The sequence below is a fragment of the Lygodium microphyllum genome, chromosome 18, assembly GCF_053477565.2.
Source record: "Lygodium microphyllum isolate KBCC chromosome 18, Lygodium_microphyllum_v1.1.10, whole genome shotgun sequence".
NCBI lineage: Eukaryota > Viridiplantae > Streptophyta > Polypodiopsida > Schizaeales > Lygodiaceae > Lygodium > Lygodium microphyllum.
The window spans coordinates 142,722,936-142,745,133 of NC_141152.1; the positions used below are offsets into that span (position 1 = coordinate 142,722,936).

The 22,198-nt window shown below is 39.1% G+C and overlaps 1 protein-coding gene across 3 annotated transcripts in view; it reads left to right on the forward strand.

Annotated features, from left to right (window-relative positions):
* LOC148021465 (putative pentatricopeptide repeat-containing protein At3g01580) overlaps positions 1-6,434 on the forward strand; it is a 48,041-nt gene extending 41,607 nt beyond the window's left edge. The window contains exons 4-6 of one of the 3 annotated variants that reach the window (XM_087699358.1): positions 4,858-5,234; positions 5,322-5,441; positions 5,525-6,434. The gene's annotated coding sequence lies outside the window, so the exon portion shown is untranslated. The remainder of the gene's footprint in view (positions 1-4,857; positions 5,235-5,321; positions 5,442-5,524) is intronic. The other 2 variants (XM_087699357.1, XM_087699355.1) reach the window with 2 other exon arrangements.
* The last annotated feature ends 15,764 nt before the right edge of the window (positions 6,435-22,198 follow it).

Here is a 22,198-nt window from a genome sequence, read left to right on the forward strand (position 1 = left end):
ATGGTATGTTATGATTGGCTAGTAATTTTCAGCATGTGTTGGGCATTGGAATGGTTGAGCAACAGTGCACAATGTTGTGTTAACTATGATGCCTTATGGAAATTCCAATCCACTATTTTGCTTTTGATGCATTTGGCAGTGTAATCATGGACAATTGCAAGGATTTTAAGGGGGAGGCCTGTCATGAGGACATGTATTTTCGAAACCTCACTTAACATGTGGATTAATTTTTAATCACATGGGTTAAGTAAATGTTGCACATGTGAAATGAACCTAGGGCTAGAGTAAATTTACGAGCTTCGGACCTGAGGAAATCACAGGATATCAAAGGCAAAAGTTGCTATAAGTTATGCTGCACAGGTACTTGATGGTATTTGGTGCCAGTTGTTGGCCTAGGTCATTCATTTGGCCATAAATGTCAGTTGGTGTCATTAGAAAAGTGGCTTTTAATGATACCTAACACCAATTTGATGGTTAAAGATTGTGTAGAGATTGGGTATGAAAGTTGCCTAGCCAATTTAATTATTGGCCAGTCTGATTAATTTTCAGGGCACCAAAATATTTATTAGATTAATTTTCAGTATTTAAATACTGAAAATTAATATTTAATTATGGATAATGTTAGAAAAACCATTTGGGAAGGTTGCCACTTGTCAAAAATGCCCATGCAAGACTGAAAACCGTCTTTAGAGGTTGGAGAGAGGCATTTTTAGTGCATTCTGCCTGGAAGAGGGAGGGAGGAGATGTTGGTCTGATTTGCAGCCATTGGAGGACATTCTGAGACAGCCAAGGGGAGGAGAAGACCAATCAACAGTAGGTGGGAGCATCTACAGGCTGTTGAGACAGGGCAACAACAGTAAATGACTGATTTTCTTCAGTTCTTTGCATCTACAAGCTGTTGAGACAGGGCAGCAGTAGTAAATGACAGATTTTCTTTAGTTCTTAGCGAAGAAAGTCTGAATTTTCTCTTCTCAGCATTCTCTCTGATCTCTCAACCTTTCTGCAGCCTTGCTTCAAAGGTTGTAGTATTGAGATCACCAGAGGTCGAGAAATTTCAGATTTCTTTGCTGTAAACCCTAATTCGTAGCAGAAATTAGGTTTTAGCAGCAGCCTGGGGAAGCATGCTAGATATTGGAAGCTCCAAGACTTGGATTCAATAGGGCTGAAGGTGTTTTTAGCCTATTGAAGTGGAGGGACCAGAAAATAATTGAATTTGGGCCATTTTCCATCTCCATCAAAGTGTGTAAAGGCCAATTGATTGCCCGAATCAAGGGGCAAATCAGATTGAAGACTTGCTGGTTATTTTGGACAGCAAGGGGAGTTGGAATACCGAAAGGGATTGGGAGAATCCCATTGACATCAACTTCTTCTTCAATTTAGTTAAATAAATACTGAAAGGGGCGCTAGTTTTGGGGCCAACAGGGTGTCCAATGTCCAAGATTATATGGTAAAGTGTGCATTTCAGTTTTGTGAATTTGTTAATTTTTGTAAATAGTGCTTAATCAGGATATTTACCACCCTATCCGAGGAGGAAGGTTGCTTACAATGATAGTCAGTGTGCATGAGCGAAATAGAAACGATTGTATGAAGGCATTCAACTTGTCCCAATGTGCGTGTACCTTCGTCAACTCAACTTTCTTGCAAAAGAAAGCTTGGATAAATCATGAGCTGTAGGATGGTCTGTGGCCTTGGTCACAAGCTCTGCCAAATCATAGGACTCCAAGATGGCAAGTATCATTACTTGCCGTCGTATGCGATAACTCTCCCCATTGAGTTTCTAAACTTGAGGAAGTGTTGGTAACACGAGGACCTTATGGTCTATAATAGCTTGAAACTTTACGTTGAGCTCGGAATACATTGTCACCTAAATAACGTGCACGAAAACAAGGGTAGCTCCCTTTGACTTCAGAAACTAGCTTGCTAGGGCTTCCTCCGCTCGTCCCAAATATGTTTCAACCGCTATAGGCAATGCAAACTCGAAATCTGCAACAAAAGGCTGAAAACGCCTTTTCTCCTTCACAAAAAAAATCTGAAACAATTTAGCAACTTTGCTCCTTTCTTGTGCTTCTCTCCTTATCTCAGCCTTGTGTTGGTGGCAACCCTCCTGCTTGCCCTTGAATGTTGAAAATGTAGCCTTTTGTCGTGCTAAAATCTTCTCTTTAGGTTTGCCCACGATCAATTAGGCCTTCAATGTTGCTTTGATACCATGTTAGAGTGCAGCTAGTGTGGAAGCATATGACCAGACTGAGAGAAAATTCAAAATGAACATGGAGAGAGAGAGAGAGAGAGAGAGAGAGAGAGAGAGAGAGAGAGTTGAATGCAGAAATATGCAGTGAATGAACGTTGAATAAAGGGAACAGATCTATAAAATGAGTTCTCTCCCCTGCACACACCAAAATTGAATGCCCGGGTTGGCCAGCCAATAGATAGGCTGAAAGAAACAAATAAACTAATGCAGGTCAGCCAGTAAATTGCTGGCTGACTGCAGCAAACAATAAAATAATAATAAAAGTGCGGCACCAAAGATGCTACTTGCTGTGTGGCATATTGCCCGCACTGCTCGGACTGCCCTAGAAATGCTGCGATCAGCTGGTGACTGCACAAAGTTGTTTGACTTGATTCGGAAATGCATAAATCTACCCTAGAATGATTGTACTCTGCCTGTGCCCATCTAGGGGATGACCAAATTTTTAACTCTAACCGCTTTGGGACTTAGTTGGTTTCAAATTTAATTGACCTTAGACTAGCATTAACTAATTAATTAATGCTTAGTGCTAATGTCACCACATGACATTTTAAAGGGCCATTCAATGCCCTAGGCTCAAATTGACAATAGGCATCCACAAGTCCTTGTCTAGCATAACTTTTACCAATGTCACCCATTGCATAGTTAGGGTACTTAGGTTGTCATTATGACTTAATTGGCTTACACTTCACATATGCCCCTCACATGTGCACAACTTAATAATGCCAAAACTAAGCATAAAATAATACCTTCCCGTGACAAATATAGTGAGATATAGGTTGATTTCTCTAAAAATTCCAATACTAGCAGCATTAGGATCCAATTCGCCCCTTGGTTTGGTTGCAATTTGGGCCTAAAAGGATCGATAACACTTGGATTAGAGTAAAATCAAACATGAATCTGCAATCCCCTTCAGATCTGCCATATTTTCTCTGATTGCAACAGTTGCTTTGATCGCTAGGCTTCCGCTTCATAGGCATGCTTCTAAAGAGGGGTTGTGAAACCCAAATTTTTGCAATGTTGACAGCAAATGCATTGCTGTCCACCTCCAATTTGCTGACTACTGTTGAGAATTTAACACAGAAAAAAACAAGAGCTGGAGAGAGAACCTTTCAGATGGTGATTCTGATAATGTCAACAGTGTCAAATGGGGGATAAAACATCAACGTGGTTGGTGAGTCCTCCCCATCTACTACTGCCTCTCACAAGGTAAAGAAGGAAAAATGTTGGCCTTGTCTTGTCACACATGCATGTTTTGCTATTGACGATCTCCAACCTGATCTGATAGCCTAGAGAATGCACACACAACAGTTGCCCTGTTCAAAACGTTCCCCTCTCTGTCTCAGCTAGCCCCAAATGGCCTCAGGCTGCTTTGCATGCTATGCTTTCTCACCTTCTAACAAGTAACATACCTTCTAATCCGGATAGTCAGGTGTGATTTGTAATTTAGTCCGTGGACTTAGTTTGGAACCGAATGTACACAAAAACAATGTTGGATAAAATTGAGTGTTTCATATAGTCATTAGAAAATACATAGAAAATTAAGGGTTAAGCAAGTAAATATTACTTGTTTTAACATGAGAGTGGCTGCCCATGAGATAAGAGTGTCACAAGGACTTCTTCCACTTGCAATACAAGTTGAAGAAATATTGCAAGGGGCACCAATTTGTGGGGCCAATATGGAGTCTATTGTCCAAGATTAATCGGTAACATCTATTATGCGAATTTATTACTTGCTGTAATCAGTGAACCATCCTTTCGGAGAACTAAGGCTGATACCATCTTAGTGCTCTACAATAGATTGTGGTTCACCCTTCTTTCCTTTGTTTGGTTTTTTCCAGTTTTCTCAAAGAAAAAAAGAACACAAATGAATCTAATGTACTTTGACTCTTCTCTGATCTCTACTCTTTCCCCCTTCCTACTCTTGTACTATTTTAGCTATGGGTGTGTGTGTTGGAGTGGCTGTGAAGGGAGATTGATGGATCATTGATCCCCTTCAGGCAATCACAATCGCCTATTCTGCCCATTTATATTAAACTCATTATGCACACCACTTTTGTTGTAATCTAATCCTTGAGGGTAGCTCTGATGAGCTTCAGAATCCTTGTGCAAACTCCTTGAATGCACCATGCTGCCTCTTCCTCAATCCAGTAGTTGTTAACTCAACGAGCAAATAGCGGAGAGGATGAGAATGGAAGCAAGAAGCGGAGAGTGAAGCCTTTCTTAAGTTTCTCAAGTTTACATGGTGCCCCCCTCCCCCCCCCCCCCCCCCCCAAAACCCACACACACACACACACACACACACACATTCTCCCTCTTTCACTCTCTCTCAAGCTATGGCTATAAAGAAGGAGAAAATAGAAGCAAGAGCTCTTGTCATGGGATGTGTATTGTATTGCTTTATTTTGGCATAATTAAGTAGTGCATATGTGAAGTGTAAGTTAATTAACCTTACTGAATTTGCATGCACAGAGTTATTGCAAGTTTCGTCAAGTGTTTTCATTTTTCCTTGGATGGGACACACAATATATTCTGCTAATTGCAGTTGTAAGGTTGGACCGAGTGCAATTGTTTGATTCATTTGAGTAAACTGACTGCATATGCACTTGCAGCAGAACCAGTTCCAATCTTATTTGATACTCCAATCGAAGAAGCATCAATCGAAGATGGTCATGATGCAAAAAGAAGTCAGGGCCATTTTAACCAGAATTTGTCTTTGATTATGAAGGCAGTAGAGAAGTCTGGTTATTTCTAGCTGGAAGCAGATATGAGCAGTATATTTCAAGGGCAGGCTGAGTTTAAGAGGGATGAACTGCTAGAAGAGCAGCATTGTAGATTGCAAAATGTTGCCACAGGGTCAAGTATGCTAGATGACTATAGGTTGGAGCTCACACTGCAGGAAAGGGATCAAGCTTTGAAAGTTATGGGGTCTATGGAAGAGAGTGTTACTATTCTCAGTTCTGATGCTGAGGTTGATCTTCAGTGATAGGTAAAAATATCAACCTTTTCCTTGTAGGATGATGAAAGATTTAGTGGGCTTATGGTCTCCACTTATGGTCTGACATGCATCATACAGGTATACCAGAGGCATCCATATCTTATGGAAAAGACGAAAGCGCCAATATTTTTTATAGAAAAAGATGGAAGCACAATGGAAAAGTGCCTATTTCATGGTGAGCCACTGTATGGAGACATTGTATGTTTCAGACTTAATCTAGTTTGTTATTATTATTCTTCATTGTATTGCTCTAGTACTGACTTAAATGTTTTGTATTTCAGGCTTTCTGCATTGTCATTAAAGAATGGGAATATTCTTACAAGGGTTTCGAATGCATACTTGAAAGGGGTATTCTACATGGATACTTAAAGAGAAATAGATACTGCCGATAGTGGAACTGGCAATTTGTGAAGCATTTTCCATCTTGTTCTTGATAGTACAATGCTTTGATACCAGTTGCTGGAATATTTGGGATTGGTTGGAGAGACACAAAGGGACAATAAGAAACACTAGATGAAGGATTAGGTATACATGATTAAGAACATCACACAAAGAAAGCACAAGAGGCTACTTACCACAATCCACTGTATACAAGCGCAATACCCTCACTTTTAGGTAAGGATTTTGACCGGGTATAAATATGTTTGTTGGTTAGTCTTCAAGTTTAATAATAAATTGTCCCACAATGCTAAGCTAGAAGATGCCTTATTTATATGGTTCAACACCCTTTTTCGGGGTAACCATTAGGTCCATTGAGAGAAAATAGGTCTCGGAATGGTAAAAATTTTCAAGTGCACTAGACATTATGTCAGCAACATACCCTTTTTTTTTTCAAAGAAAACTTTTTCAAGCATTAAAAAGGAAAAGACCCCTAGGAGTAAAACATCCCAAAATATAGAGTACAAAAGCAGCCATATAAAGGTTATCCCTATTGAAAAATATAACAAAGATAAGTTTATTATGAGTCTTGAATGAACAACCATTGAGGAGGCTTATAATGCTAGACCATGTGGATGTGAAAAGTGTGGAAAGTTCTAGAATCGAGTCTTGAGAAAAGCCTCTCCTCTTCTCATAGTTGTGGATTTCCTTGTATCCCATCTCTCATGAAGAGTGTACAATTTTTGCCCAAATCTTTGAGAGTCTCTATAGTGGATATGCCCAAAAAGTCAATAGCATGGCCACATCTAGTTATTTATATGTACCAAGTAATGATGTTAGCTATGAGATCCCATTAGTCCTTGGGTCTACACTACTTCGGAGAAATTTAACATGATAATCTTGCTCATGAGCTATCATCTCTAGACAAGATGCATGAGTCGGAATCATTCATGACCCAAGTCACCATCCCCCGTGTAATAGCCAAATTTTGCAATACCATGAAATACCAAACCTTATGAATCCCTACATACTTTTATACATATTGCCTATGTCTCATCTTTCCACATCTACATACTTCCATATATTACCTTTGTCTCATCTTTTCACATCTAGTGCAAGTGATGGTGTCTCCACCATAGTAGGCCATATTCCAATTGCCAAACTCATGTATTAGTAGCCTACTGAATGTTCTCTAGACTCATCCAAAAGTTTGCAAGAAAATGTTCTTTTTAAATACTTTCTTTATCAAATTTGTAAGAGTACTTAAATGAAGAGATTTAAAGATAATGTGAATAATGTTGTCATATAAAGTACTTAGATTAAGTAATATTGACTACTTGCAAATGCTAAAATTTTTAATTTATTTAAAAATTAAATTGGTATAAACAATTCTAGGGAACAAGAAAATCCAAAAATAATGGAAAAGATTATTGAATTGTTTTGTGGGAGGATTATATAGTTTGTTACTTATGGAGAGGTTTAATGTGAAAATGACTTATCACATAAGAGAGAAAATTCTTGATATGTGAATGCATATCAAGAATTAAAAGTTTTTAATATAACAATGGTGTCATTGTAGTACATAATCATAGGCCTTATAAGTCCACAACTAAGATGTACTTTCTTATGTAAAATGCATAATCAATGTTTAACCTGATATATGCATGTCCTTGCATGTGTACGTTTATATGCATGCACATGCATGCATGTGTGATTTTGTACCCTTTGTGTGTTTGTGGGGCATTTTCCATCTATCTAGTTGGTTTTATCCTTATTTATCATAGATCTAAGGAAGTCACATAACCAAAGCCATTTCTCTCCATGTATCAATTCAATTTGGTTTAAAATGAAGCATGAATCAATATCCTCAGCTACTACAGTCATAAGCAATTAAAAAACTAGTACATATAGAGATATACTTTAATTAGCATGGAATATGCTATAATTGAATAGCCAAGACCTTAGGATGGATTGTGCATATGGCAAGGCATTGTGCACCCTTCTTGTATGTTCAAATCAAACCCATGATCACCATTACCATATTAATGCATACCATTCACGAGGTCCACTCCAACCACAACCTTTGTTGAATTTTTAAGGATAAAGTATATCTTGTAAGTCTAATCTTGCCTTTTTCTACGTTGGAAAAAAGCCCATGGATCTTTTCTTCATTAATAATATATTGTAGAACATATACCTAGTAGAAAATGGCTTGGAATTTTCATCAGTAATCATTTTTTAAATTTTGAATAATAGCAATAAAAAGTTTAGTTCTTTTTCATGTAATCTAGTACAATATGTATAATCTAAGAACAAAATTAAACACTCGCATTTTATAAAGGGGAACTATTGGATCCAAAATGTTAGATAAATGAAATTCCATGGCTTGTTTGAATGTTATATGGTACAACACTTCTATTCCCTTCAATAACCTGCATACAAAGCTTCTTATAAGTCTCATTGGGTGGCATGCCACAACAAAGATTACATGAAAATATGTACACACATGTGAGATGGAATGTGATAAAGCAACATAAAAACTTTGTGAACCATCAATATTAGCAACACCAAAGATAGATATGTTTGAGAGATCCATTGAAAAATGTACTATTAAATTGACATACATGCATGCATTGTGGACAATTGAAATGATTGCATTGCAATAGTCTCATGCGATGGCAAGCCCATTGTTGATGCTTTTGATGTGGCTGTAATAGTCTAAATATGCCTATCAAACTTAACTTAGAGATAAATTTCCATTATGTAAGCTTGTTACTCTATCACCTAAATATATTATTCACATCTTTTTGCATACTTGTATAGAATATTATTAGAACTATCACATATGTGCTTAGGAGATGTATTATAGTTAGATGTTTCTTTAGCATATTTATTCATGCAGGTATGCTGCTACCACACTCTCTATCATCTTGATATTCATATTAGACAACTCCTTTGGTGATAGTTGCAACATAGCTTGCATGATTCTCTCTAGACCGTATGTTGAATAAGGCCATGAGTAGCCCAAATCTTCCCTAAGTGGAGATATAGCAATACTCGGTCCCAAGGGGTGTCACTAGGTCTTGTAGAATTGAATAACTACCTCTCAACACTAGATGAGGACACTTTACTTCAGATCCCAATGACATTGTTTGAATTAGCACGATCTAATGAACATGTCTTCTCTTCCTTCATCATCATGCACTTGGATTCCCTTATCTTTTTGCAAAAGGAAATGAATGATTGCAAGGTAAGGAAGGTTCATTGGAGGACTAGGGGCCAAAATTTTTGCAGTAGTCCAATGGCATGGATACCTATGTGTACTTGACTTCTTGTGCACAAGATACATTTATCAAATTGGGAGATTGACCCAATGATAGATGGATTTTCACATCCTATCAAATATTGACAGTTGAAGATCTAATCGTGTATAGGCTGGAGTGTAAAACATATGTGAGTGCATGTGCTTACATAGAATAATGCGTACCTTTGTTCTATGGGTGTTCTTATTTATTGCTTTTTTAGTAAGGGTGATTGTTTCTTATTGTGGAATGAAAAGTGTTTCATTAATGACAAGGAAACAAACAAGGAATGAGATTTGAGAAGAGTGAGGGTCACTTCCCCTTGAGCTCAGACTAGCTGTTGTACTCTAAGTAGCTACCTAAAATGCGCAAACTTCTCTTTACCAAGTGATTTGGTAAAGATATATGCTACTTGGTCTTCTGTCTTCACATGAAGTAGATCAATCTATCCTGCAAGTACCATTTCCATGATGAAATGGTAATGAATCTCTATGTGTTTGGATCTAGCATGATAGATGGGGTTGCTAGCCAGCATCACACTATTGAGTTTGTCATAATGCAATGCGACTTTGCTGTCCAACTGGATACCCAAATCATGTAGCAGTTTCACAAGCCAAACTGCTTCGCATGTCGCTAAGGCTGCACCCTTGTATTCTGCCTCTGTACTAGATAAAGCAATGGTGGGCTACTTCTTACTACTCCAGCTGATCATACTATTACCCAAACTAAAAGCATAACCATTGGTTGATCTCCTGTCATATACACAACTAGCCCAATCAACATTCGTATAACCTATCAAGTCGAATTATTTCCCATGCTCATAAAACATCCCATAATCAACAGTCCCCTTCACATACCGCATAATCCTCCTGATTGCATCTAAGTGTGGTTTACGAGGTTTCTACATAAACTGGCTAATCAGCCCCACTGCATTACTCAAGTCAGGATGTGTAATAGTAAGATAAATCAGGCTGCCTACCATCTATCTATACATAGTGACATCCTCAAACTTAGTCCGAACATCAATTGCAAGTTTGACATTTTGATCCAATGGTGTTTCCATGGCTTTACACTCCATCTTGCCATATTTGAGCAACATATCATGAGTATACTATTTTTGCAATAGCCATATACCTTGAGGCGTAGACACAATCTCAATCTCGAGAAAGTACTTTAGCTCACCAAGATCCTTGACTTTGAATTCAGCATGTAACATCGCTTTAATTTTAGCAATCCCATCATCATCATCTCCAATGATGATCAAATCATCGACATAAACCACCATAAAAACATAACCATGCTCTGTCTTCTTTGTAAACAGGCTATGATCTGCATGTCCTATTTGAAAACCAAGCTATTGCAAATAAGCACTTATGTGAGCATTCCATGCTCTTAGTGCCTGTTTCACCCCATACAAGGCCTTTTTTAGCTTACATACATATGTCAGATAGTCAGGATGTACATAACCCTCAGGCTGCTCCATATGTACCTCTTCAAGTAAGTCACCGTTCAAGAATGCATTTTTGGCATCCATCTGCCATAATTTCTAGCCCTTAGAAGCTGCTAATGCAATGATTGCTCTCATCGTTGCCATCTTGGTAATCGAGCCGAAGGTCTCCTCATAATCTAGGCCCTACTGCTGTGCATATCCCTTTGCAACCAGTCGGGCAACCATCTGACTTGCATTTCACTTTATAAACCCATTTGCAGCCAATGGGTACTTTGCCTTCAGGCAGACGGACCAATTCCCATGTCTCATTTTCAGCCAATGCTGTGTATTCCTCATCCATGGCAGCACACCAATTCTCATTTGTAACTGCCTCACTGAACTTCGTAGGCTCTTTGTAACCTGGCACTTTAGTCATATATGCGTAATGTCTGGGTGAATACCCACTATATGTTAGCTCATCAACTAGTTTTCTGACCCTTTCAGACCTCCTCAACTACGGTGCACTCTAGGTTTGCCTCTCATGAGGCGGAACATACTTGCTTTGCCTTGCACCAGGCGTCATAACTGATGGTATGCCCAATTCACTGTCAATATTGTCACTACCAGGTGACTCATATCTAGTTGTAAGCGGGCCAATCATATCTTCAAACATATTTTCTTTGCCTTTATCCAATCTCCCCCTCACTGACATATCCGTGTTAGTGGATGTAGTAGCACAACTGCGGAGTTGTCCTATCCAAGGACTATGAACCATCATGTGTCTGTCCACTCATAGACATACTGACTGCCCCCGGGGAGTCCACCTTATAGAACATGTAAGATACCACGTGAGTTCAAAAGAAAGGGTATTATATTTAGTAAAATTTAAAGGATTATATTTACAAAAGAGATTTTTAAATTACAATTGAAAAAAAATCCTTAAGTTTAGTAAAGTAAAAGGGGTCATTTTAAGGCCTTAAAGCACTTAAAGAAAGGGTATTTCTTAATACCCTTTGAATGCAAGTTATACAAATGATTTCTTATAGGTGGACTCCCTGGGACTAGCCGAAGGATAATTTTTAGCATAAGTAGGGATGGCTTCTCCATCAGAGATTACTGCATTCGGGTTACCATACCATGAGGCTAGCTCATCAGAAACTACATCCCTACTGATCAGGGTTTCCTGAGTGGATGGATCATAGCATTTGTAAGTCTTTCTCTCCTGTGCATAGCCAAGAAAGACACTTTTGACAGCTTTCGGGTCTAAGCTCTTTCTCTTTTCATCAGGCACATGTACATAGCCAATGCAGCCAAATACTTTTAGGTGACTAATGTTGGGCCATACGGAGTCAAGTCATGAACCCCAATTGTAGTTATTTGATTTAGCACATAAACCACAGTAACCATAGCTTCAACCCAATAAGCATTTGGCAAATTCTTTTCATTAAGCATTGCCATGGCAACTTCCATAAGCACCCAATTTTTTCTCTCTGCCACACCGTTCTACTAAGGTGTGTAACTACATGTGAGCTACCTTTTTATGCCATATTTAGCAAGGTACCTGTCAAACTCTCTGGATACATATTCTCCACCTCCATTAGATCTCAGACATGAGATGTAACACCCAAGTTTATTTTCAACATGCTTCTTAAAGTCCTTAAAGACATTGAGCACCTCATCCTTGTGCTTCAGAATGTACAACCATGTGTATTGACGCGACTGAAATCATCAATGAAGGATATATAATACCTGGCACCACCAAGAGACACATTATGGGCAGGACCACATACATTTGAATGTATCAACTACAAAGGCCTTGGACATGTTAATGTCAAAAGCAGTTCGCGGCCTTGGACTTATATGCTCTGCTTGTCAGTTTGGGAAACAAGCGAGATTCCTGTTCATGAGACATGTCAGTTTGGGACCACATACATCTGAATGTATCAATTGCAAAGGCCAAGAAGTGCTTATGATATGTCTCATGAACGGGAATCTCACTTGTTTCCCAAATTGACAAGCAGAACATATATGTCCAAGATCAGTGTACTTGAACTTTGAAAAGCCAAGTACATCTTGTTACTGCATATTTTTTAGCTTTTGTACATTAACATGACCGATGTATTTGTGCAAGATTTCTACAAGTTGGGCAGTTCCATTATGTTGGAAGAGAGGGAGAGAGACAAAGTGGAGTGGAAGATGAGTCTCAGCTCATTGTCGTTGTTCTTCCATTATTCTTCCATCATACAAACTGAAAGAGACTTACACTTAGGTATGACTAACCAAGACTAACTGTGGTTAAGTCACTGACTACACCGACTTATTGAATGTCACATATGTGTATAACTGTATTTAGCTAATTTCGGTCACACACATAAAGATAGACTGACTGAAGAGTAACTAGAGCTTGATATTCTAACACTCCCCCTCAAGCTCAAAACATCTGATAAACTCCAAGTAGCTGTCTAAAGTATATGAACTTTTCTTTACCAAGAGACTTGGTAAATATGTTTGCTACCTGGACTTCAATCTTCACATGAACCAAGTCAATCTACCCTGTAAGAACCATTTCTCTGATGAAATGGTAGTGAACCTCAATATGTTTGGACCTAGCATGGCAGACAGGATTGCTAGCCAACATAACACTTCTAAGGTTATCACAATGCAATCTCACCCTGCTTTCCAACTATATTCCCAAGTCTTTCAACAATTTTATCAACCAAATTGCTTCACAAGCCGCTAAGCTCCTCTGTACTCAGCTTCTGTACTAGACAATGCAATAGTAGGCTATTTCTTACTCTACCAACTGATCATACTGCTACCCAATCCAAATGCATAACCACTGGTTGACCTCCGGTCATAAGCACAACCAGCCCAATCAGCATCAGTAAACCTTATCAAGTCAAGAGATTTTTCATATGCATAAAACATCCCATAATTTGTAGTACCCTTTACATATCTCATGATCCTACTGATTGCATCTAAATGTGGTTTGAGAGACTTCTGCATGAACTGACTAATCAGCCCCACTGCATAACATAAGTCAGGACAGGTAATAGTCAAGTATATCAAGTTGCCCACCATCTGTTGATACATGGTCACATTCTCTATGTGATTCCCAACATCAATCTGTAGCTTGACATTCTGATCAAGAGGTGTCTCCATAGGCTTGCATTCAGCCATACTATACTTTTGCAACATGTCATGAGCATACTGCTTCTATAGTAGCCATATACCTTGAGGCGTAGATACTACCTCAATTCCAAGAAAATACTTTAGCTCACCAAGGCCTTTGACTTTGAATTCAGCTTGTAAACATGATTTAATTTCAGCAATGCCCTCTTCATCATCTCCAGTGATGATAAAATCATCTACATAAACCACTAGAAACACATATCCATGATCTGTCTTCTTCGTGAATAGACTATGATTTGCATCACCCAATCTAAATCCATGTTGCTGTGAATAACTGTTGATCCGAGCATTCCATGCTCTAGGTGCTTGTTTCAGTCCATATAAAGCCTTTTTCATCTTACATACATGTGTAGGAAAGTCCGGGTGAACATAGCCTTCAGGTTGCTCCATATATACTTATTTAACCAAATCACCATTCAAGAAAGCATTCTTGACATCCATTTTCCATAGTTTCCAGCCTTTGCATGCTGCCAAAGCAATGTCAGTTCTGATTGTTGCCATTTTAGCCAACGGACTGAGAGTCTCCTCATAGTCAAGGCCATATTGTTGTGCATACCCTTTTGCAACCAGCCTGGAATGATAGCATTCTAATGAACCATCTGACTTGCACTTAACCTTGTACACCCATTTGCAGCCAATGGGGAATTTTCATTCAAGCAACTCAACCAATTCCCATGTCTCATTTTCAGCTAGGGCTGCATACTCCTCATACATGGCAGCACACCATTTATCATATGTAATTGCATCATCAAACTTTGTACGTTCTTTGTAACCTATCACACTAGCCATATATGCATAATGGCAAGCTGAATAACCACTGTATGTAAACCTGTCAACTGGTTTTTAGACTCTCTTAGATCTCCGTAACTGTGGCTCACTCTAAGATTTCCTCTCATGAGGCAGTACATAATGACTCTACCTTGCTCCAGGCGTCATAATAGACAGAATGCCCAACTCACTATCCAAACTGTCACTGTTAGATGACTCATAATCTGTTGCAAGTGGACTTGTCACATCCTCAAGCATATTTCTTTTTCCTTATCCAATCTCCCCCTCACTAACATATCCATGGTGTTAGTGGACATAGGAGTATGACTCCGCAAGCATCTTGACCAAGGGCTTACTGGAGGTGACCCAGCACCTGTAGGACCACTCATAGATGGACTCATTATAGGTGTATGTTTAGCATTACTAGTGCTGGATGATCCATTAGTAGCCACTGCAACATGATTACCATACCACGATGCCAGCTCATAAAAAACATCTCTGTTAATCAACGTCTCATGTGTAGACGGTACATAACACTTTTCATCAAGAACATGCACATATGCAATGCTGCCAAATACCCTCAAGTGTGAAATGTCAAGCTTATGACCATACAACTTCTCATATGGAGTTACATCACGAATCCCTGCTGTAGGGGTTCTATTCATCACATAGATAGTAGTCACTACTACTTCAGCCCAATAACCATTTGGCAAACTCTTCTCATTTAGCATAGCTCTTGCCGATTCTGTCAGTACCCTATTTTTCCTTTCTGCTACACCATTTTGCTGCAGTGTATAGGTGCAAGTTAAGTGTTTTTTGATCCCATGTTTAGCAAAGTACATGTCAAAGTAATTAGAGACATATTCTCCACCTCCATCTGATCTAAGATATGAAATTTTACAGCTTAACTCATTTTCAACATGCTGCTTGAAGTCCTTGGATGCATCAAACACATCATCCTTATGTTTCAGTATGTAGAGCCAAGTATACCTGCTGTTGAAATCATCAATGAAGGATGCATACTAACGAGCACCACTAAACGAAGGATTATGAGATGGGCCCCATACATATAAATGTACCAACTGCAAGGGTCGTGAGCTATTTTGTACATGTCTCATAAATGCAAACTGTGCTTGCTTTCCAAACTGACATGCATCACATATATGTCCAAAGTCATGATACTTGAACTTAGGTAGTCCAAGCACAATCTCCTTCTGTTGCATAGATTTCAGCTTTTATACATTCACATGGCCAATCCGCTTATGCCATATCTCGACATCCCATATAGCACTATCATCATGTGCAAACATGGCTGCTTTCAATTCTGGAATTGACGCATCAAGAGTAAACATTCTACCATCTCTTCGGCCTCTAGCAATCAATTTGCTACCATTACCATATTCTTCAACAAAGCATCCATCTCTATTAAATCTCACTTGCAGATTCTGTTTTGCCATCTGTCCCAACTGACAAAAGATTCTTGGTTATTGTAGGTACATGTAGTACGTCATGCAGGTTCGTTTTCTTGCCATTAGGCATCAACAATGGAACAATTCTTGTGTGCTAAATGTCATGTTGGGTGTCATCCCCAATACACACATAACCATGTGAACCTGCAACCATCTCATCAAACCATTCTCCATGGGGTGTCATGTGATTTGAAGCCCCTGAATCAATGTACCATCTCTCATCTCTGTTCTGCCTAGATGCATTCTTAGACACATGTTGCATGGCAAAAAATCTGTCAACCTGCTCATCATGAGCACCGCTAGAAGATACATAGTGCCCATGCTGTTTGCCCTTTGCCTTCATATCTCCCTGCTTCTTGAAACAATCCTTTGCAATGTGTCAATATCTGCCGCAATAATGACAGTCCTTATCTCTGTTTGACTGATCATTTGACTGCATTGAATGAGATCCACCACCTCTACCATGGGGTGATCTCCCCCTACCTCTAAAGCTGCCAGATCCACAATGGCCCTATGTATTTGTGCCATGCCAGGCATTCTACTGATGCTATCCATAAGTATTTCAAGTGTCTCCTCGACCTCGAAAAGAGCCACGGCCTCTGCCATCTCGACCATGCTGGCTAGAGTAAATAACAGTGTCTCTGCTTGGAGACATACTAGAACTTGTATTCAGCCCAAGCTTAACTTCCTCATGCAGTAGTAAAGCAATCAGCTCATCCCAATCAGGGGATTCAGCTCTCATAAAAATAGATGTATCAAATGCTTTATACTCTTTGCCAAGTCCATTCAATCTGCTATGTTCTTGATCTCTGTAGTGTAGGCTTGAATGCTTCTGCCACATTCCTAGACATGTTATTGAACTGTTGCTTTAGTTGAATCTTTCTTGCATGTGTTACATTTTCATAATTCTTCATGAGTATGTCCCATGCATCCTTTGGAGAATTGCATCTAGTAATCTATATAACCATATCATCTGATATACATAAGTAAAACCAATGTAACACCTTGCATGCTCTCTCAGTCCATAGCTTATGAGCCCTTTTCCGATCATTTGTCGGATTCCTTTCATGCATTTCACGTTCAGCCTCATCACTTGTACATAAGTCCCAATAACCTCTGCCAACCAAAAATTCTTCATACGAAACTTTCATAAATAAAATTTTTTGTTGTCTAGCTTTTCTCCCACAATTTGAGTGATATTGTTAGTGCCTTGAGCATTTGCCATAGTTGCAGCTTAGGTATTCAGTGATGTATACAATTTGTACGTATCTGACTTCTTTTCCTATAGTTCAGGACCAGTTTCCTGGTATTCAGGATAGTTTTCTATAATTCAGGACAGTTTTCCTGACAACCTGCTTGCTATAAACTATATTCTAACAATGAAAAAACACAGTCAATTGAGCATAAACCAAGCTCAAATTAGTTCAAAACATTCTATGGTAGTGGCAAAACATCCCAGCAACAAACTATGTCCATACAAGTATCAATGTTTGTACTGTATGCAAGTAGCAGTACTAAATATAGCCAGTCCACTGCTATAACCAGCATTATTTTCTCTATTAAAACAAGAGTATTCAAACCTCAAAATAGTCCCAAAACATCTCATTCAGTTGCCACTCTATGCAAGAGTTGATACACGTCCAACCGGTCAGAATATATTGCATGTATGTCAAGTGAAGATGATAGGTATCCTTCCTGCAGACAATAACCAGTCAATACCTTGGTATAACAAGCAACAAATCAGTCCAAACTTTGGACTTTCAACACTCACAATATCCCAAAAAGCATCTACCACTCAAGTAGTATGATCCAAGCATTTGTCAGTAGTAAATAAGCATAACGGATACTTCAACCCTGTAGGCATATTGTTTTCAAATTCAGGACATCAACTAGTTCATTGTTTCCAGCCTGCAAATAAGCTCCTAAACTGAGCATTTAACACTCCAATATCATGCTCAAATTCATGATAATAAGGGCATATACATTGTTAGGATGAAAGCCACTAGTGCCTTGAATCCCCTGCTATTTATTGCAGTAAACAACCAGTTTGCACAGGTCTGTGGTGAATATCTCAAAATCTGTGAGGAATTTGAAAAAACTTTCATATGCAAAGTTGTAGATCACATTGAAATGGTCAGGTTGAGCAGGCCATTTCTCCAGAAACCATTTTTATAACAAGATATATCTTCTGCAAAAAAACGGGCTGCAAGCACAGTCTCCTTTGATGATGTTTACTTCAGATATGATGTCTTGATGTCAAATGGCCACTGCCAAGCCTTTTGCCTACGTATCAGCTTTCTTTTTATGGCAATCCTTTGTGAAATTCCCATATCTTCTGCAATAATGACAGTATTTATCCCTATTAGACTACTCATGTGATTGCTAGGAGCCACCTGCGCCTCTAGGTGATCTCCCCTACCTCTAAAGACTCCAGATCCTCGCTGTCCTTGCATATTTGGGCTACGCCAAGCATGTTGTTGCTGTCCATGAGTGTTTCGAGTGTCTCCTTGACCTCTAAAAGCTCCAAGGGCTCTACCACCTCTAGTTCATTGACTAGAGTAAAAGATAGTGTCTCTACCCTGAGATGTGCTTGACAAGCCAAGCTTTACTTCTTCATGTAGTAGCAGTGCAAGGAGCTCATCCCAATTAGGGGGTTTTGTTCACACAAAAATGGACGTATCAAGTGCCTTATACTCCTTGCCTAACCCATTTAATGCCACTGCAATCATATCATCCTTGAAACGAGAGATCCAATAGTAGGCAGCTAATCAACTATGGTCTTTATTTCCGTCGTGTATGCTTGAATACTCCTACCATTCCTAGACATGTTGTTGAACTGCTGCTTTAGCTGTATCTTCCTTGCATGTGTGACATTACCATAATTTTTCATGAGTGCATCCAAAGCATCCTTTGGGGAATGGCAATTGGTAATCTGCATAGCCATCCCATCAAAAATGCACAAAGAAAACCAATGCAGTACTTTGCTAGCTCTTTCCAACCATTTTCGGTTAGCACAAAGTATCAGTCAGCTCTATGAAGCATCCAAAGAAGAAGTTGCTAAGATAAGATCATCAGATACATCAAGTTGCACCACATTGATCTCCTCTTGACTTGTTAAGCACAATGCTGTGATCATCATTCTTTTCTTGCAGGGCAAGGAATGCAAATGCAAGGCCATCATGGAAGTGCCAATCCAATGGATTTTGGAGCCCTTTCCCTTTCCCTTGCACTTGTCTTCACACATTTTATGGCACTAGGACTGAATATAACTTTTCCACAATAATGACAATACCTGACTTGTGGCCATGGGACTTACTATGAGATTGTCCACGTACTAGATTGAGACCTCTTAAAGTCTCTACCATGGCCATTACCATTATGGTATTCTCTCAATCAATGCATGTGACATACGGGGAGCATCTATATTCTTTTTATTCACCTATTGTGTCAAGAGGACACTTTGATTTCTAGCTATAACATTGTAACGAATTTTCTTAAAGAGTGATAAAATGATTGTGGACTTTTATAGCTCATCCAATTCATCCCAAACCTCAACTGGTTTGGCATTCCCATTTTTGAGTGGTCTAACATGCAATTTCTGCATAAAACTTGCCATACTTCCAATTGTTGTAGTTGGTCTCATCTAGTTTCTCAATATTGAAGATAGCATTGTCGTGAGAAGTTGTAGCCATAATGAGACCAGGCAAGTACATAGAAGGGAAAAACATGCTACTATAATACCTTGCAAGTTAGCCCCAAAACCACAACTAAGTTAAGCAAGAGATACTACCAAAGTAATGACCTGTCCACAAACTATAAGCAAAAGACTGTCAAGTCCAGGTGACTGTTCTCAAATAGATGGCATAAAAATGAAATGACATGTTGTTGTAATAAACTGTAGCAATATGCCAACAACCAATTGCGAGCGACTAAGAAGGAAGAAGCGAGGAACAACCGGCATTGAAGACTATCACAATTATAATGTGCGAGTAACCATACATGCAATAGACATAGATGTCATACACATGGTAGGTCTCAAGGATAAATGAAGAGAACTACTGCCAGATGCATAACCCACTGAGCAAAGATCAATACATAATCCAGAAGCATATAAATACCATTGACAACACCCTGATAGACATAAGTACCAGATCCATGCCAAGAGTTCAAATTAGCCCATGATAGGAAAATTGCATCCAATAAATATCAAGAGTGCATGTACATATCATAGTGAGTCCCGCTATCTCATTGTAATAAGCTCAAGCTCAACTGCATAAACTGTTGAAATATGGATCTAGGACATGGCTATGACAAAAGTTATGGAGGATGAAATATGAAGAATGAACTCATGAAGACATTGACAATGACAAGTCAAATTGTCACACAAGTGAATTAGGTTCCAAGATTGAGACTTGGACTCATAAACACAATCTTGTGTGTTGACAGTGGCAAGGACACTTTACTAGAAAGAAAAGAGTACTATCATTGCATTTGAAAAGAGTGCAAGTACAATGGTTTATAGGAATTGAATGGTAGCACTTCTCCTTACTGTGCATATGCGATTTTGGTCATGAGCCCTCACTGCTCCTTACAAAGGGATTGAATTAGGTGTGATTGCAAAAATCTCAACACCCCTCCTCAATCACAACCAGAAGTACAAAGCGTATAGAGGCTTTAGTGAAAGCAACACTTGCAAAGTGTGGGCACACCATACACATGGCAAAACACTAGAGGCTGTAACAATAGGGGCCTCACAAAGTGCACAGGGGCTGTAGTACAAGGCTATATGAGGAGTTTATAAGTTTATGTCTGAAGCATTAGGGCTAGGCAATATAAGGCCCAAAAAGTCTATCAAAATAGAAGGACTGATGAGGCTTGTCCTTGTCTTGGTGGTCTTCTTCTTCTTCTTCTTCTTATTTTGCTCCATGTTCTTCTTATTCTTTAACAACAACTAATAGGTCTAACCTTCATTCCATTCACTAAAGTGACTTTGAATTGTGTGGTTTCTATAGGTGGGTAGGCTTGTAGGACTATGTGGCTAAGTACACTAACCCATGTTCCTATGTTTACTAATCTCCTTTCACGCAATATCTCCCAAGGTAATGACATGTAAGACTTCATGCATCTCAGTGCCTTTCCAAAAGGCATTCATTGGTGAGGACCTAGACATTGAATTCAATATTACGGTATGTATGCCATGGCATCATGATCTAGGAAGTCTTGCAGTTTATGTTCGTTACTTTGTTCTACCCATCGCTTCAATTCTTGCCATAGTCTGGGGTTTTGCCTAAGCCATTCTCCCAGTGACAATGTCATCGAAGTTGATATTAGTGTGGATAGCAATTTTCCATCCATCTTTTTATCCTTAGCCTCATGGGCTCCCTACCAATGATCTTGAGCCATTTGCCTATTTGTGGCATCCTCATTCTGCCTCCTATGCAGTCGTTCATGTGGTATTGTTGCCTCTCTTGTTCTCAAGTATGTGGGAGAGGTTGGTGGGCTTGTGGTTGAGAGTTAATTGATCCTATCCTCAATGATAGGTTCAATATCTCACAAGTGAGTGTGTGCTTCTTTCATCAATTCCTTGACCTTATCCACACACAACCATTAGCCATTGATTGGGGTCAGGGTACTCTCCAACCTTATAGCTTCCCTTCTTCCTTATATTGGGAGCATATGTTTCTTCCTCTGCATTAGTGACCTATTTTCCTTTTGTTAATGTGGTCTCACTCTCTATCTTGAGCATTATTTTTGCCTCAATCCTCTTTTTCCTCCTTTTTTGACTCTTCTTCCATATAGAAGATGCATCCACGTTGCTAGGTCGTAGTAATGAGATACCGGCCTACTTTGTTTGAGCTTGTATAATGACATTTATGGAGATAGGTATGGCATCATTGTCAGGTGACTCGACACAAAAGAGTCCAAGTGGAATGGATGGTATGATTGTCAAACTAGTGGAGGATTTCCACCTAGGAAAATTGGCAAATAGGTGTGTGACTCCGCATTCAAGACACCTCAAGTCGGTCTTCTCTCTATTTGCTTGCTCCTTTTCAAGGTAGCGAGATGAGATATGCCCTCAATGGATGTTGAGATATTTGCAATCACATCTACTGTAGTCTCTTTTTATGAGACAATCTTGGGCTAAGGATATGCAAGCTATTTTATCCCATAGGCACAGAGAGGGAGACTGCTACCCATCCAGCAACTATAAAGCATTGTACTTGACTACCACTTTTTCATATACGATGAATGCAATATCATGATGCTTTCCCATTTCAATGAGTGTCTTGGTCATTGTTAGTCTTATACACAATATTGTGTTTATGAGTCCAAGATTCCATCTTGAGACCTAATTCACTTGTGTAACAGGTCAAGTCTTTGTCTATGTCATCATCAGCTTAATCTTTATCTTCCATC